This window comes from Struthio camelus, chromosome 32 (assembly GCF_040807025.1).
Source record: "Struthio camelus isolate bStrCam1 chromosome 32, bStrCam1.hap1, whole genome shotgun sequence".
Lineage (NCBI taxonomy): Eukaryota > Metazoa > Chordata > Aves > Struthioniformes > Struthionidae > Struthio > Struthio camelus.
This window is the reverse complement of record NC_090973.1, coordinates 2,373,297-2,389,372: the sequence shown is the minus strand read 5'-3', so window position 1 is coordinate 2,389,372 and position 16,076 is coordinate 2,373,297. Positions and strand designations below refer to the sequence as shown.

General features: G+C 65.7%; 1 protein-coding gene and 1 long non-coding RNA gene across 2 annotated transcripts in view; one reads left to right on the top strand and one right to left on the bottom strand.

Moving 5' to 3' along the window:
• LOC138063507 (maestro heat-like repeat-containing protein family member 7) overlaps positions 1–16,076 on the top strand; it is a 330,369-nt gene that overhangs the window by 200,284 nt on the left and 114,009 nt on the right. The gene's annotated exons all lie outside the window — the stretch shown is intronic.
• LOC138063501 (uncharacterized) overlaps positions 1–16,076 on the bottom strand; it is an 87,102-nt gene that overhangs the window by 59,842 nt on the left and 11,184 nt on the right. The gene's annotated exons all lie outside the window — the stretch shown is intronic.

Genomic DNA, 16,076 nt, shown 5'->3' with positions numbered 1-16,076 from the left:
GACCACCACCTCTGCCCACCAACAGAGCCCCAACAAAGCCCTTCCTCACAACCTCTCGCGCCTCAGATCGCTCCTTAGCTCATACCTGAGCACCCATGCCGCCGCTGCTGCTCGCCGCCTCCTGCTGTCTCCCGGGCTCCGAGGCGGCCCTGCTGGCCCTCTCCACAGCCTGACAAAGCAAAGGAGGCCTTTGCAGCGCGACGCAGCACGCCAGCCCTACTCCTGGCCAACGTGGTGCCAAGCAGCAACAGCGCCCCTCTGCTCAGCAGCCTCCCACCTCGCCTCACTCCCTTTCCAAGGGCCCACAAGTGAGCACACACCACAGCCAGCCCACCCCTCTGCTCCCACGCCAACTACAGCCTCTCTCTCTTCCCTTCCCTCCACACCAACTTGGCAGCTTTTGCCCTGCACCTTCCCACCGCAAGCAGTGCCTTCCCCGCGGTGCTGAGCGCCCTCGCAGGTGCCAGGCACCTGGCGCTGCCACCGCCACTGCCACCCCTGGCCCACCCATCGGGCCCACCTCCCCGCAACCCACTCGCCCTCCTCTCCCCACACACCCATACACCAGCCTCGCTCCCACCTCCCTCCTCCCAACACGGCACCCATGCCCCCACCGACACTGCCGCTCCCTCCTCCTGCTGCCTGCCACCCACCACCACTTCCAGCACCGCCTGCTTGCCCACCACACAACGACTCGCCCCAGTGCCCTTAGCAGCCCCCCGCCCCTACTCCTCCAGGCAACACCCCTCCTGGCCATCAAGCACTTCCAGGGACAAAGGGGCCATCGGTGGTGCTGCGCTCAAGGCAGCCCCGCTCTCACCTCCCAGCCTCTTCCCTCCACAACTCCACTAGCAACGACTTCACCAGCCTCAGCCCACATTTGCCCTACGCATGCTCAGAAGCTCCTTCCTCAAAGACCTCCCGCACCCCCACCGCCAGCACTGCACACCAGCCTTGCTGGCAAACTCCAAGAGCCACTGCCCCATCCTTGCCTGGCCCGGCCCGGCCCACTGCTGGCGCACAGCCGCCAACGTGCTGTGGCCACTGCAGAGCCTTTTGGGCCTCCAACACCCACCCTCACACGGCCTTCTCCATGGCCGCTCAGACGCTAGCTCCGAGCCCCATCACGCTGCCGGTGCGGGGGCACCCACTGGGCCTGCCTTGGGCGCCCCTCCTTCAGAGCCACCACCAAAGGGGCCCCCGGGCCATTTCCTGACACAGCACTGGCACACAGCTGCCACCACACTGCCCTGCCCTGGCCCCAGCCCTCACCAGCTCTGGCGGCTCCACGCCAGGAGGCTTTCCCCGCCGCTGCGCCCTCAGGAACCGCCGCGGTTTCTCTCTGGCCGTGCTCGCAGCTGCTCTGGCGGCCACCTGCAAAGCCACCAAGGCCACATTGTCACCGAGCATCACCCACGCAGGGACGGCAACCTGCTGCTACATCCCCAGCACCACTGTGGCCTCGGCACAAGCCCCGCACAGCGGACGCACCTTCGCCACGGGCACTTGCTGATCAGGCTGCACGCGTGGCCCCTCCCTACCTGCCCACGGTCATGCTGCTCGGGCCAACGGGGTCCCACCGCGGCCACCCAACACAGCCGCCCTCCTACGCTCACCACCATGCCCACCTCTCCCCACACACACACCCTTTGCCACCACCTGACAGCAAACCTCCTCTTCCCCTACCCGCTCCAACACTCCCACCTGCCCACCACCAACTCCTCCTCGCCCACTTGCCACCACCCACCACAACACGGCCCTGCTCCCACCTCCACCCGCCCAGCCTCACCCTCCAAACACCTCACACCCCGCAGCACCAACGGCCTCGCCACTTCACCCCCAAACACAGCCCTTCCCCACGCCCATGCAGCACTCGCCCACCGCCACCTCTACTCTTGCCTCCTACCCTCCCTCTAACACGCGCACCAGCTGCACAGCCTGCACTTTTCGCCCTCTTTTCAACAGGCCTCTTTTTTCTGTGGGCCTAGAAAACCTGCACCGAGCAACCCGTGGGCACACCCTGGACAAGCTCCGAGTGCACAGACAGCAGCACCCGGCTGAGCATATGGGGCTTAGGAGTGGCACTTACGTCCTTGCTGCTGGGTGCGGAGACTGGGACCGGTGGTGGCACAGTTTCCAGGCTCTACAAGAGAACAAATTGGTGGCACAGGCACTCAGAAGGAGCCTTCTGCGGCCCTTTGGCCGACATTGGCACGCAGCTCCCATGCACAACAGGCCTCAAGGCACCCAAATCCTTCAGGCAAGAGTCACAAGCCAAGAGCCCAAGCGCCCCGACCCCTTTGCCCTGACTCCCACCACAAAGGGCTCCCACCCACCGCCCTGCTTGGCCCTCGCCTCGGGCCTCTGCCGCCTGCCTGCTCCCAAGTAGCCCTCCTGCAAAGCCTTATGAGCACAACAGACGCCTTGCCTCAGAGGCTTCCCTGCATCACAGGGCAGCTGGCTGGCAGCACGCGGGGCTGAAGACCATGCTGGCGCACTGTCTTTGCGCCACCTTTCCCCAGAGTGCCTAATGGGGGCCCCAGCTGCACGGCCAGGCCCCAGCTGCAAAGGCAGCTGCTCCTTTCGGGAAGGCCTTCATGCACCACACGCCTGCCCCAAGCCTGCGGCCAAGCTGCCGTCTAGGGGAGCCAGTGGGCAAGCGGGGGAATCATGGGTCTGCTTGGTGGAGCCAGGAGAGAAGCAAACATGGGCTCCTTCTCTGCTCACGCCAGGGCTGCTCTGCTCAGGAGCGTTTTCGGGGGCAGCAGCTCAACCTCACACCGCCCTCCCCCAGCAGACCACCACCTCTGCCCACCAACAGAGCCCCAACAAAGCCCTTCCTCACAACCTCTCGCGCCTCAGCTCGCTCCTTAGCTCATACCTGAGCACCGATGCCTCCGCTGCTGCTCGCCGCCTCCTGCTGTCTCCCGGGCTCCGAGGCGGCCCTGCTGGCCCTCTCCACAGCCTGACAAAGCAAAGGAGGCCTTTGCAGCGCAACACAGCACGCCAGCCCTACTCCTGGCCAATGTGGTGCCAAGCAGCAACAACGCCCCTCTGCTCAGCAGCCTCCCACCTCACCTCACTCCCTTTGCAAGGGCCCACAAGTGAGCACGCACCACAGCCAGCCCACCCCTCTGCTCCCACGCCAACTACAGCCTCTCTCTTCCCTTCGCTCCACACCAACTTGGCAGCTTTTGCCCTGCACCTTCCCACGGCAAAGACTGTCTTCCCCGGGGCGGAGGGCAGGAGTGGCCTGGCAGGTGCCAGGCACCTGGCGCTGCCACCGCCACTGCCACCCCTGGCCCACCCATCGGGCCCACCTCCCCACAACCCACTCGCCCTCCTCTCCCCACACACCCACACACCTGCCTCGCTCCCACCTCCCTCCTCCCACCACGGCACCCATGCCCCCACCGACACTGCCGCTCCCTCCTCCTGCTGCCTGCCACCCACCACCACTTCCAGCACCGCCTGCTTGCCCACCGCACAACAACGCGCCCCAGTGCCCTTAGCAGCCCCCCGCCCCTACTCCTCCAGGCAACACCCCTCCTGGCCATCAAGCGCACCCAGGGACAAAGGGGCCATCGGCGGTGCTGCGCTCAAGGCAGCCCTGCTCTCACCTCCCAGCCTCTTCCCTCCACAACTCCACTAGCAACGTCTTCACCAGCCTCAGCCCACATTTGCCCTACGCATGCTCAGAAGCTCCTTCCTCAAAGACCTCCCGCACCCCCACCGCCAGCACTGCACACCAGCCTTGCTGGCAAACTCCAAGAGCCACTGCCCCATCCTTGCCTGGCCCGGCCCGGCCCACTGCTGGCGCACAGCCGCCAACGTGCTGTGGCCACCGCAGAGCCTTTTGGGTCTCCAACACCCTCACACGGGCTTCTCCGTGGCCGCTCGGGCGCTAGCTCCGAGCCCCAGCACGCTGCCGGTGCGGGGGCACCCACTGGGCCTGCCTTGGGCGCCCCTTCTTCAGAGCCACCACCAAAGGGGCCCCCGGGCCATTTCCTGACACAGCACTGGCACACAGCTGCCACCACACTGCCCTGCCCTGGCCCCAGCCCTCACCAGCTCTGGTGGCTCCACGCCAGGAGGCTTTCCCCGCCGCTGCGCCCTCAGGAACCGCCGCGGTTTCTCCCTGGCCGTGCTCGCAGCTGCTCTGGCGGCCACCTGCAAAGCCACCAAGGCCACATTGTCACCGAGCATCACCCACGCAGGGACGGCAACCTGCTGCTACATCCCCAGCACCACTGTGGCCTCGGCACAAGCCCCGCACAGCGGACGCACCTTCGCCACGGGCACTTGCTGATCAGGCTGCACGCGTGGCCCCTCCCTACCTGCCCACGGTCATGCTGCTCGGGCCAACGGGGTCCCACCGCGGCCACCCAACACAGCCGCCCTCCTACGCTCACCACCATGCCCACCTCTCCCCACACACACACCCTTTGCCACCACCTGACAGCAAACCTCCTCTTCCCCTACCCGCTCCAACACTCCCACCTGCCCACCACCAACTCCTCCTCGCCCACTTGCCACCACCCACCACAACACGGCCCTGCTCCCACCTCCACCCGCCCAGCCTCACCCTCCAAACACCTCACACCCCGCAGCACCAACGGCCTCGCCACTTCACCCCCAAACACAGCCCTTCCCCACGCCCATGCAGCACTCGCCCACCGCCACCTCTACTCTTGCCTCCTACCCTCCCTCTAACACGCGCACCAGCTGCACAGCCTGCACTTTTCGCCCTCTTTTCAACAGGCCTCTTTTTTCTGTGGGCCTAGAAAACCTGCACCGAGCAAGCCGTGGGCACACCCTGGACAAGCTCCGAGTGCACAGACAGCAGCACCCGGCTGAGCATATGGGGCTTAGGAGTGGCACTTACGTCCTTGCTGCTGGGTGCGGAGACTGGGACCGGTGGTGGCACAGTTTCCAGGCTCTACAAGAGAACAAATTGGTGGCACAGGCACTCAGAAGGAGCCTTCTGCGGCCCTTTGGCCGACATTGGCACGCAGCTCCCATGCACAACAGGCCTCAAGGCACCCAAATCCTTCAGGCAAGAGTCACAAGCCAAGAGCCCAAGCGCCCCGACCCCTTTGCCCTGACTCCCACCACAAAGGGCTCCCACCCACCGCCCTGCTTGGCCCTCGCCTCGGGCCTCTGCCGCCTGCCTGCTCCCAAGTAGCCCTCCTGCAAAGCCTTATGAGCACAACAGACGCCTTGCCTCAGAGGCTTCCCTGCATCACAGGGCAGCTGGCTGGCAGCACGCGGGGCTGAAGACCATGCTGGCGCACTGTCTTTGCGCCACCTTTCCCCAGAGTGCCTAATGGGGGCCCCAGCTGCACGGCCAGGCCCCAGCTGCAAAGGCAGCTGCTCCTTTCGGGAAGGCCTTCATGCACCACACGCCTGCCCCAAGCCTGCGGCCAAGCTGCCGTCTAGGGGAGCCAGTGGGCAAGCGGGGGAATCATGGGTCTGCTTGGTGGAGCCAGGAGAGAAGCAAACATGGGCTCCTTCTCTGCTCACGCCAGGGCTGCTCTGCTCAGGAGCGTTTTCGGGGGCAGCAGCTCAACCTCACACCGCCCTCCCCCAGCAGACCACCACCTCTGCCCACCAACAGAGCCCCAACAAAGCCCTTCCTCACAACCTCTCGCGCCTCAGCTCGCTCCTTAGCTCATACCTGAGCACCGATGCCTCCGCTGCTGCTCGCCGCCTCCTGCTGTCTCCCGGGCTCCGAGGCGGCCCTGCTGGCCCTCTCCACAGCCTGACAAAGCAAAGGAGGCCTTTGCAGCGCAACACAGCACGCCAGCCCTACTCCTGGCCAATGTGGTGCCAAGCAGCAACAACGCCCCTCTGCTCAGCAGCCTCCCACCTCACCTCACTCCCTTTGCAAGGGCCCACAAGTGAGCACGCACCACAGCCAGCCCACCCCTCTGCTCCCACGCCAACTACAGCCTCTCTCTTCCCTTCGCTCCACACCAACTTGGCAGCTTTTGCCCTGCACCTTCCCACGGCAAAGACTGTCTTCCCCGGGGCGGAGGGCAGGAGTGGCCTGGCAGGTGCCAGGCACCTGGCGCTGCCACCGCCACTGCCACCCCTGGCCCACCCATCGGGCCCACCTCCCCACAACCCACTCGCCCTCCTCTCCCCACACACCCACACACCTGCCTCGCTCCCACCTCCCTCCTCCCACCACGGCACCCATGCCCCCACCGACACTGCCGCTCCCTCCTCCTGCTGCCTGCCACCCACCACCACTTCCAGCACCGCCTGCTTGCCCACCGCACAACAACGCGCCCCAGTGCCCTTAGCAGCCCCCCGCCCCTACTCCTCCAGGCAACACCCCTCCTGGCCATCAAGCGCACCCAGGGACAAAGGGGCCATCGGCGGTGCTGCGCTCAAGGCAGCCCTGCTCTCACCTCCCAGCCTCTTCCCTCCACAACTCCACTAGCAACGTCTTCACCAGCCTCAGCCCACATTTGCCCTACGCATGCTCAGAAGCTCCTTCCTCAAAGACCTCCCGCACCCCCACCGCCAGCACTGCACACCAGCCTTGCTGGCAAACTCCAAGAGCCACTGCCCCATCCTTGCCTGGCCCGGCCCGGCCCACTGCTGGCGCACAGCCGCCAACGTGCTGTGGCCACCGCAGAGCCTTTTGGGTCTCCAACACCCTCACACGGGCTTCTCCGTGGCCGCTCGGGCGCTAGCTCCGAGCCCCAGCACGCTGCCGGTGCGGGGGCACCCACTGGGCCTGCCTTGGGCGCCCCTTCTTCAGAGCCACCACCAAAGGGGCCCCCGGGCCATTTCCTGACACAGCACTGGCACACAGCTGCCACCACACTGCCCTGCCCTGGCCCCAGCCCTCACCAGCTCTGGTGGCTCCACGCCAGGAGGCTTTCCCCGCCGCTGCGCCCTCAGGAACCGCCGCGGTTTCTCCCTGGCCGTGCTCGCAGCTGCTCTGGCGGCCACCTGCAAAGCCACCAAGGCCACATTGTCACCGAGCATCACCCACGCAGGGACGGCAACCTGCTGCTACATCCCCAGCACCACTGTGGCCTCGGCACAAGCCCCGCACAGCGGACGCACCTTCGCCACGGGCACTTGCTGATCAGGCTGCACGCGTGGCCCCTCCCTACCTGCCCACGGTCATGCTGCTCGGGCCAACGGGGTCCCACCGCGGCCACCCAACACAGCCGCCCTCCTACGCTCACCACCATGCCCACCTCTCCCCACACACACACCCTTTGCCACCACCTGACAGCAAACCTCCTCTTCCCCTACCCGCTCCAACACTCCCACCTGCCCACCACCAACTCCTCCTCGCCCACTTGCCACCACCCACCACAACACGGCCCTGCTCCCACCTCCACCCGCCCAGCCTCACCCTCCAAACACCTCACACCCCGCAGCACCAACGGCCTCGCCACTTCACCCCCAAACACAGCCCTTCCCCACGCCCATGCAGCACTCGCCCACCGCCACCTCTACTCTTGCCTCCTACCCTCCCTCTAACACGCGCACCAGCTGCACAGCCTGCACTTTTCGCCCTCTTTTCAACAGGCCTCTTTTTTCTGTGGGCCTAGAAAACCTGCACCGAGCAACCCGTGGGCACACCCTGGACAAGCTCCGAGTGCACAGACAGCAGCACCCGGCTGAGCATATGGGGCTTAGGAGTGGCACTTACGTCCTTGCTGCTGGGTGCGGAGACTGGGACCGGTGGTGGCACAGTTTCCAGGCTCTACAAGAGAACAAATTGGTGGCACAGGCACTCAGAAGGAGCCTTCTGCGGCCCTTTGGCCGACATTGGCACGCAGCTCCCATGCACAACAGGCCTCAAGGCACCCAAATCCTTCAGGCAAGAGTCACAAGCCAAGAGCCCAAGCGCCCCGACCCCTTTGCCCTGACTCCCACCACAAAGGGCTCCCACCCACCGCCCTGCTTGGCCCTCGCCTCGGGCCTCTGCCGCCTGCCTGCTCCCAAGTAGCCCTCCTGCAAAGCCTTATGAGCACAACAGACGCCTTGCCTCAGAGGCTTCCCTGCATCACAGGGCAGCTGGCTGGCAGCACGCGGGGCTGAAGACCATGCTGGCGCACTGTCTTTGCGCCACCTTTCCCCAGAGTGCCTAATGGGGGCCCCAGCTGCACGGCCAGGCCCCAGCTGCAAAGGCAGCTGCTCCTTTCGGGAAGGCCTTCATGCACCACACGCCTGCCCCAAGCCTGCGGCCAAGCTGCCGTCTAGGGGAGCCAGTGGGCAAGCGGGGGAATCATGGGTCTGCTTGGTGGAGCCAGGAGAGAAGCAAACATGGGCTCCTTCTCTGCTCACGCCAGGGCTGCTCTGCTCAGGAGCGTTTTCGGGGGCAGCAGCTCAACCTCACACCGCCCTCCCCCAGCAGACCACCACCTCTGCCCACCAACAGAGCCCCAACAAAGCCCTTCCTCACAACCTCTCGCGCCTCAGCTCGCTCCTTAGCTCATACCTGAGCACCCATGCCTCCGCTGCTGCTCGCCGCCTCCTGCTGTCTCCCGGGCTCCGAGGCGGCCCTGCTGGCCCTCTCCACAGCCTGACAAAGCAAAGGAGGCCTTTGCAGCGCAACACAGCACGCCAGCCCTACTCCTGGCCAATGTGGTGCCAAGCAGCAACAACGCCCCTCTGCTCAGCAGCCTCCCACCTCACCTCACTCCCTTTCCAAGGGCCCACAAGTGAGCACGCACCACAGCCAGCCCACCCCTCTGCTCCCACGCCAACTACAGCCTCTCTCTTCCCTTCGCTCCACACCAACTTGGCAGCTTTTGCCCTGCACCTTCCCACGGCAAAGACTGTCTTCCCCGGGGCGGAGGGCAGGAGTGGCCTGGCAGGTGCCAGGCACCTGGCGCTGCCACCGCCACTGCCACCCCTGGCCCACCCATCGGGCCCACCTCCCCACAACCCACTCGCCCTCCTCTCCCCACACACCCACACACCTGCCTCGCTCCCACCTCCCTCCTCCCACCACGGCACCCATGCCCCCACCGACACTGCCGCTCCCTCCTCCTGCTGCCTGCCACCCACCACCACTTCCAGCACCGCCTGCTTGCCCACCGCACAACAACGCGCCCCAGTGCCCTTAGCAGCCCCCCGCCCCTACTCCTCCAGGCAACACCCCTCCTGGCCATCAAGCGCACCCAGGGACAAAGGGGCCATTGGCGGTGCTGCGCTCAAGGCAGCCCTGCTCTCACCTCCCAGCCTCTTCCCTCCACAACTCCACTAGCAACGTCTTCACCAGCCTCAGCCCACATTTGCCCTACGCATGCTCAGAAGCTCCTTCCTCAAAGACCTCCCGCACCCCCACCGCCAGCACTGCACACCAGCCTTGCTGGCAAACTCCAAGAGCCACTGCCCCATCCTTGCCTGGCCCGGCCCGGCCCACTGCTGGCGCACAGCCGCCAACGTGCTGTGGCCACCGCAGAGCCTTTTGGGTCTCCAACACCCTCACACGGGCTTCTCCGTGGCCGCTCGGGCGCTAGCTCCGAGCCCCAGCACGCTGCCGGTGCGGGGGCACCCACTGGGCCTGCCTTGGGCGCCCCTTCTTCAGAGCCACCACCAAAGGGGCCCCCGGGCCATTTCCTGACACAGCACTGGCACACAGCTGCCACCACACTGCCCTGCCCTGGCCCCAGCCCTCACCAGCTCTGGTGGCTCCACGCCAGGAGGCTTTCCCCGCCGCTGCGCCCTCAGGAACCGCCGCGGTTTCTCCCTGGCCGTGCTCGCAGCTGCTCTGGCGGCCACCTGCAAAGCCACCAAGGCCACATTGTCACCGAGCATCACCCACGCAGGGACGGCAACCTGCTGCTACATCCCCAGCACCACTGTGGCCTCGGCACAAGCCCCGCACAGCGGACGCACCTTCGCCACGCGCACTTGCTGATCAGGCTGCACGCGTGGCCCCTCCCTACCTGCCCACGGTCATGCTGCTCGGGCCAACGGGGTCCCACCACGGCCACCCAACACAGCCGCCCTCCTACGCTCACCACCATGCCCACCTCTCCCCACACACACACCCTTTGCCACCACCTGACAGCAAACCTCCTCTTCCCCTACCCGCTCCAACACTCCCACCTGCCCACCACCAACTCCTCCTCGCCCACTTGCCACCACCCACCACAACACGGCCCTGCTCCCACCTCCACCCGCCCAGCCTCACCCTCCAAACACCTCACACCCCGCAGCACCAACGGCCTCGCCACTTCACCCCCAAACACAGCCCTTCCCCACGCCCATGCAGCACTCGCCCACCGCCGCCTCTACTCTTGCCTCCTACCCTCCCTCTAACACGCGCACCAGCTGCACAGCCTGCACTTTTCGCCCTCTTTTCAACAGGCCTCTTTTTTCTGTGGGCCTAGAAAACCTGCACCGAGCAACCCGTGGGCACACCCTGGACAAGCTCCGAGTGCACAGACAGCAGCACCCGGCTGAGCATATGGGGCTTAGGAGTGGCACTTACGTCCTTGCTGCTGGGTGCGGAGACTGGGACCGGTGGTGGCACAGTTTCCAGGCTCTACAAGAGAACAAATTGGTGGCACAGGCACTCAGAAGGAGCCTTCTGCGGCCCTTTGGCCGACATTGGCACGCAGCTCCCATGCACAACAGGCCTCAAGGCACCCAAATCCTTCAGGCAAGAGTCACAAGCCAAGAGCCCAAGCGCCCCGACCCCTTTGCCCTGACTCCCACCACAAAGGGCTCCCACCCACCGCCCTGCTTGGCCCTCGCCTCGGGCCTCTGCCGCCTGCCTGCTCCCAAGTAGCCCTCCTGCAAAGCCTTATGAGCACAACAGACGCCTTGCCTCAGAGGCTTCCCTGCATCACAGGGCAGCTGGCTGGCAGCACGCGGGGCTGAAGACCATGCTGGCGCACTGTCTTTGCGCCACCTTTCCCCAGAGTGCCTAATGGGGGCCCCAGCTGCACGGCCAGGCCCCAGCTGCAAAGGCAGCTGCTCCTTTCGGGAAGGCCTTCATGCACCACACGCCTGCCCCAAGCCTGCGGCCAAGCTGCCGTCTAGGGGAGCCAGTGGGCAAGCGGGGGAATCATGGGTCTGCTTGGTGGAGCCAGGAGAGAAGCAAACATGGGCTCCTTCTCTGCTCACGCCAGGGCTGCTCTGCTCAGGAGCGTTTTCGGGGGCAGCAGCTCAACCTCACACCGCCCTCCCCCAGCAGACCACCACCTCTGCCCACCAACAGAGCCCCAACAAAGCCCTTCCTCACAACCTCTCGCGCCTCAGCTCGCTCCTTAGCTCATACCTGAGCACCCATGCCGCCGCTGCTGCTCGCCGCCTCCTGCTGTCTCCCGGGCTCCGAGGCGGCCCTGCTGGCCCTCTCCACAGCCTGACAAAGCAAAGGAGGCCTTTGCAGCGCAACACAGCACGCCAGCCCTACTCCTGGCCAATGTGGTGCCAAGCAGCAACAACGCCCCTCTGCTCAGCAGCCTCCCACCTCACCTCACTCCCTTTCCAAGGGCCCACAAGTGAGCACGCACCACAGCCAGCCCACCCCTCTGCTCCCACGCCAACTACAGCCTCTCTCTTCCCTTCGCTCCACACCAACTTGGCAGCTTTTGCCCTGCACCTTCCCACGGCAAAGACTGTCTTCCCCGGGGCGGAGGGCAGGAGTGGCCTGGCAGGTGCCAGGCACCTGGCGCTGCCACCGCCACTGCCACCCCTGGCCCACCCATCGGGCCCACCTCCCCACAACCCACTCGCCCTCCTCTCCCCACACACCCACACACCTGCCTCGCTCCCACCTCCCTCCTCCCACCACGGCACCCATGCCCCCACCGACACTGCCGCTCCCTCCTCCTGCTGCCTGCCACCCACCACCACTTCCAGCACCGCCTGCTTGCCCACCGCACAACAACGCGCCCCAGTGCCCTTAGCAGCCCCCCGCCCCTACTCCTCCAGGCAACACCCCTCCTGGCCATCAAGCGCACCCAGGGACAAAGGGGCCATCGGCGGTGCTGCGCTCAAGGCAGCCCTGCTCTCACCTCCCAGCCTCTTCCCTCCACAACTCCACTAGCAACGTCTTCACCAGCCTCAGCCCACATTTGCCCTACGCATGCTCAGAAGCTCCTTCCTCAAAGACCTCCCGCACCCCCACCGCCAGCACTGCACACCAGCCTTGCTGGCAAACTCCAAGAGCCACTGCCCCATCCTTGCCTGGCCCGGCCTGGCCCACTGCTGGCGCACAGCCGCCAACGTGCTGTGGCCACCGCAGAGCCTTTTGGGTCTCCAACACCCTCACACGGGCTTCTCCGTGGCCGCTCGGGCGCTAGCTCCGAGCCCCAGCACGCTGCCGGTGCGGGGGCACCCACTGGGCCTGCCTTGGGCGCCCCTTCTTCAGAGCCACCACCAAAGGGGCCCCCGGGCCATTTCCTGACACAGCACTGGCACACAGCTGCCACCACACTGCCCTGCCCTGGCCCCAGCCCTCACCAGCTCTGGTGGCTCCACGCCAGGAGGCTTTCCCCGCCGCTGCGCCCTCAGGAACCGCCGCGGTTTCTCCCTGGCCGTGCTCGCAGCTGCTCTGGCGGCCACCTGCAAAGCCACCAAGGCCACATTGTCACCGAGCATCACCCACGCAGGGACGGCAACCTGCTGCTACATCCCCAGCACCACTGTGGCCTCGGCACAAGCCCCGCACAGCGGACGCACCTTCGCCACGCGCACTTGCTGATCAGGCTGCACGCGTGGCCCCTCCCTACCTGCCCACGGTCATGCTGCTCGGGCCAACGGGGTCCCACCACGGCCACCCAACACAGCCGCCCTCCTACGCTCACCACCATGCCCACCTCTCCCCACACACACACCCTTTGCCACCACCTGACAGCAAACCTCCTCTTCCCCTACCCGCTCCAACACTCCCACCTGCCCACCACCAACTCCTCCTCGCCCACTTGCCACCACCCACCACAACACGGCCCTGCTCCCACCTCCACCCGCCCAGCCTCACCCTCCAAACACCTCACACCCCGCAGCACCAACGGCCTCGCCACTTCACCCCCAAACACAGCCCTTCCCCACGCCCATGCAGCACTCGCCCACCGCCGCCTCTACTCTTGCCTCCTACCCTCCCTCTAACACGCGCACCAGCTGCACAGCCTGCACTTTTCGCCCTCTTTTCAACAGGCCTCTTTTTTCTGTGGGCCTAGAAAACCTGCACCGAGCAAGCCGTGGGCACACCCTGGACAAGCTCCGAGTGCACAGACAGCAGCACCCGGCTGAGCATATGGGGCTTAGGAGTGGCACTTACGTCCTTGCTGCTGGGTGCGGAGACTGGGACCGGTGGTGGCACAGTTTCCAGGCTCTACAAGAGAACAAATTGGTGGCACAGGCACTCAGAAGGAGCCTTCTGCGGCCCTTTGGCCGACATTGGCACGCAGCTCCCATGCACAACAGGCCTCAAGGCACCCAAATCCTTCAGGCAAGAGTCACAAGCCAAGAGCCCAAGCGCCCCGACCCCTTTGCCCTGACTCCCACCACAAAGGGCTCCCACCCACCGCCCTGCTTGGCCCTCGCCTCGGGCCTCTGCCGCCTGCCTGCTCCCAAGTAGCCCTCCTGCAAAGCCTTATGAGCACAACAGACGCCTTGCCTCAGAGGCTTCCCTGCATCACAGGGCAGCTGGCTGGCAGCACACGGGGCTGAAGACCATGCTGGCGCACTGTCTTTGCGCCACCTTTCCCCAGAGTGCCTAATGGGGGCCCCAGCTGCACGGCCAGGCCCCAGCTGCAAAGGCAGCTGCTCCTTTCAGGAAGGCCTGCATGCACCACACGCCTGCCCCAAGCCTGCAGCCAAGCTGCCGTCTAGGGGAGCCAGTGGGCAAGCGGGGGAATCATGGGTCTGCTTGGTGGAGCCAGGAGAGAAGCAAACATGGGCTCCTTCTCTGCTCACGCCAGGGCTGCTCTGCTCAGGAGCGTTTTCGGGGGCAGCAGCTCAACCTCACACCGCCCTCCCCCAGCAGACCACCACCTCTGCCCACCAACAGAGCCCCAACAAAGCCCTTCCTCACAACCTCTCGCGCCTCAGCTCGCTCCTTAGCTCATACCTGAGCACCGATGCCTCCGCTGCTGCTCGCCGCCTCCTGCTGTCTCCCGGGCTCCGAGGCGGCCCTGCTGGCCCTCTCCACAGCCTGACAAAGCAAAGGAGGCCTTTGCAGCGCAACACAGCACGCCAGCCCTACTCCTGGCCAACGTGGTGCCAAGCAGCAACAACGCCCCTCTGCTCAGCAGCCTCCCACCTCACCTCACTCCCTTTCCAAGGGCCCACAAGTGAGCACGCACCACAGCCAGCCCACCCCTCTGCTCCCACGCCAACTACAGCCTCTCTCTTCCCTTCGCTCCACACCAACTTGGCAGCTTTTGCCCTGCACCTTCCCACGGCAAAGACTGTCTTCCCCGGGGCGGAGGGCAGGAGTGGCCTGGCAGGTGCCAGGCACCTGGCGCTGCCACTGCCACTGCCACCCCTGGCCCACCCATCGGGCCCACCTCCCCACAACCCACTCGCCCTCCTCTCCCCACACACCCACACACCTGCCTCGCTCCCACCTCCCTCCTCCCACCACGGCACCCATGCCCCCACCGACACTGCCGCTCCCTCCTCCTGCTGCCTGCCACCCACCACCACTTCCAGCACCGCCTGCTTGCCCACCGCACAACAACGCGCCCCAGTGCCCTTAGCAGCCCCCCGCCCCTACTCCTCCAGGCAACACCCCTCCTGGCCATCAAGCGCACCCAGGGACAAAGGGGCCATCGGCGGTGCTGCGCTCAAGGCAGCCCTGCTCTCACCTCCCAGCCTCTTCCCTCCACAACTCCACTAGCAACGTCTTCACCAGCCTCAGCCCACATTTGCCCTACGCATGCTCAGAAGCTCCTTCCTCAAAGACCTCCCGCACCCCCACCGCCAGCACTGCACACCAGCCTTGCTGGCAAACTCCAAGAGCCACTGCCCCATCCTCGCCTGGCCCGGCCCGGCCCACTGCTGGCGCACAGCCGCCAACGTGCTGTGGCCACTGCAGAGCCTTTTGGGCCTCCAACACCCACCCTCACACGGCCTTCTCCATGGCCGCTCAGACGCTAGCTCCGAGCCCCATCATGCTACCGGTGCGGGGGCACCCACTGGGCCTGCCTTGGCCGCTCCTCCTTCAGAGCCACCACCAAAGGGGCCCCCGGGCCATTTCCTGACACAGCACTGGCACACAGCTGCCACCACACTGCCCTGCCCTGGCCCCAGCCCTCACCAGCTCTGGTGGCTCCACGCCAGGAGGCTTTCCCCGCCGCTGCGCCCTCAGGAACTGCCACGGTTTCTCTCTGGCCGTGCTCACAGCTGCTCTGGCGGCCACCTGCAAAGCCACCAAGGCCACATTGTCACCGAGCATCACCCACGCAGGGACGGCAACCTGCTGCTACATCCCCAGCACCACTGTGGCCTCGGCACAAGCCCCGCACAGCGGACGCACCTTCGCCACGCGCACTTGCTGATCAGGCTGCATGCGGGGCCCCTCCCTACCTGCCTACACCTCATGCTGCTCGGGCCAACGGGGTTCCACCACGGCCACCCAACACAGCCGCCCTCCTACGCTCACCACCATGACCACCTCTCCCCACACACACACCCTTTGCCACCACCTGACAGCAAACCTCCTCTTCCCCTACCCGCTCCAACACTCCCACCCGCCCACCACCAACTCCTCCTCGCCCACTTGCCGCCACCCACCACAACACGGCCCTGCTCCCACCTCCACCCGCCCAGCCTCCCCCTCCAAACACCTCACACCCTGCAGCACCAACGGCCTCGCCACATCACCCCCAAACACAGCCCTTCCCCACACCCATGCTGCACTCGCCCACCGCCGCCTCTAGCATTGCCTCCTGCCCGCCTTCTCACAGCCACACCAGCTGCACAGCCTGCACTTTTCACCCTCTTTTCAACAGGCCTTTTTTCTAACGTGGCCTAGAAAGCCTGCACCAAGAAACCCAGCTGCGCAACCTGGCCGAGCTGGCAGCACCTGGGTGAGCATGTGGGGGGCTCGGAGTGGTGCTTACGTTGTTGCTGCTGGG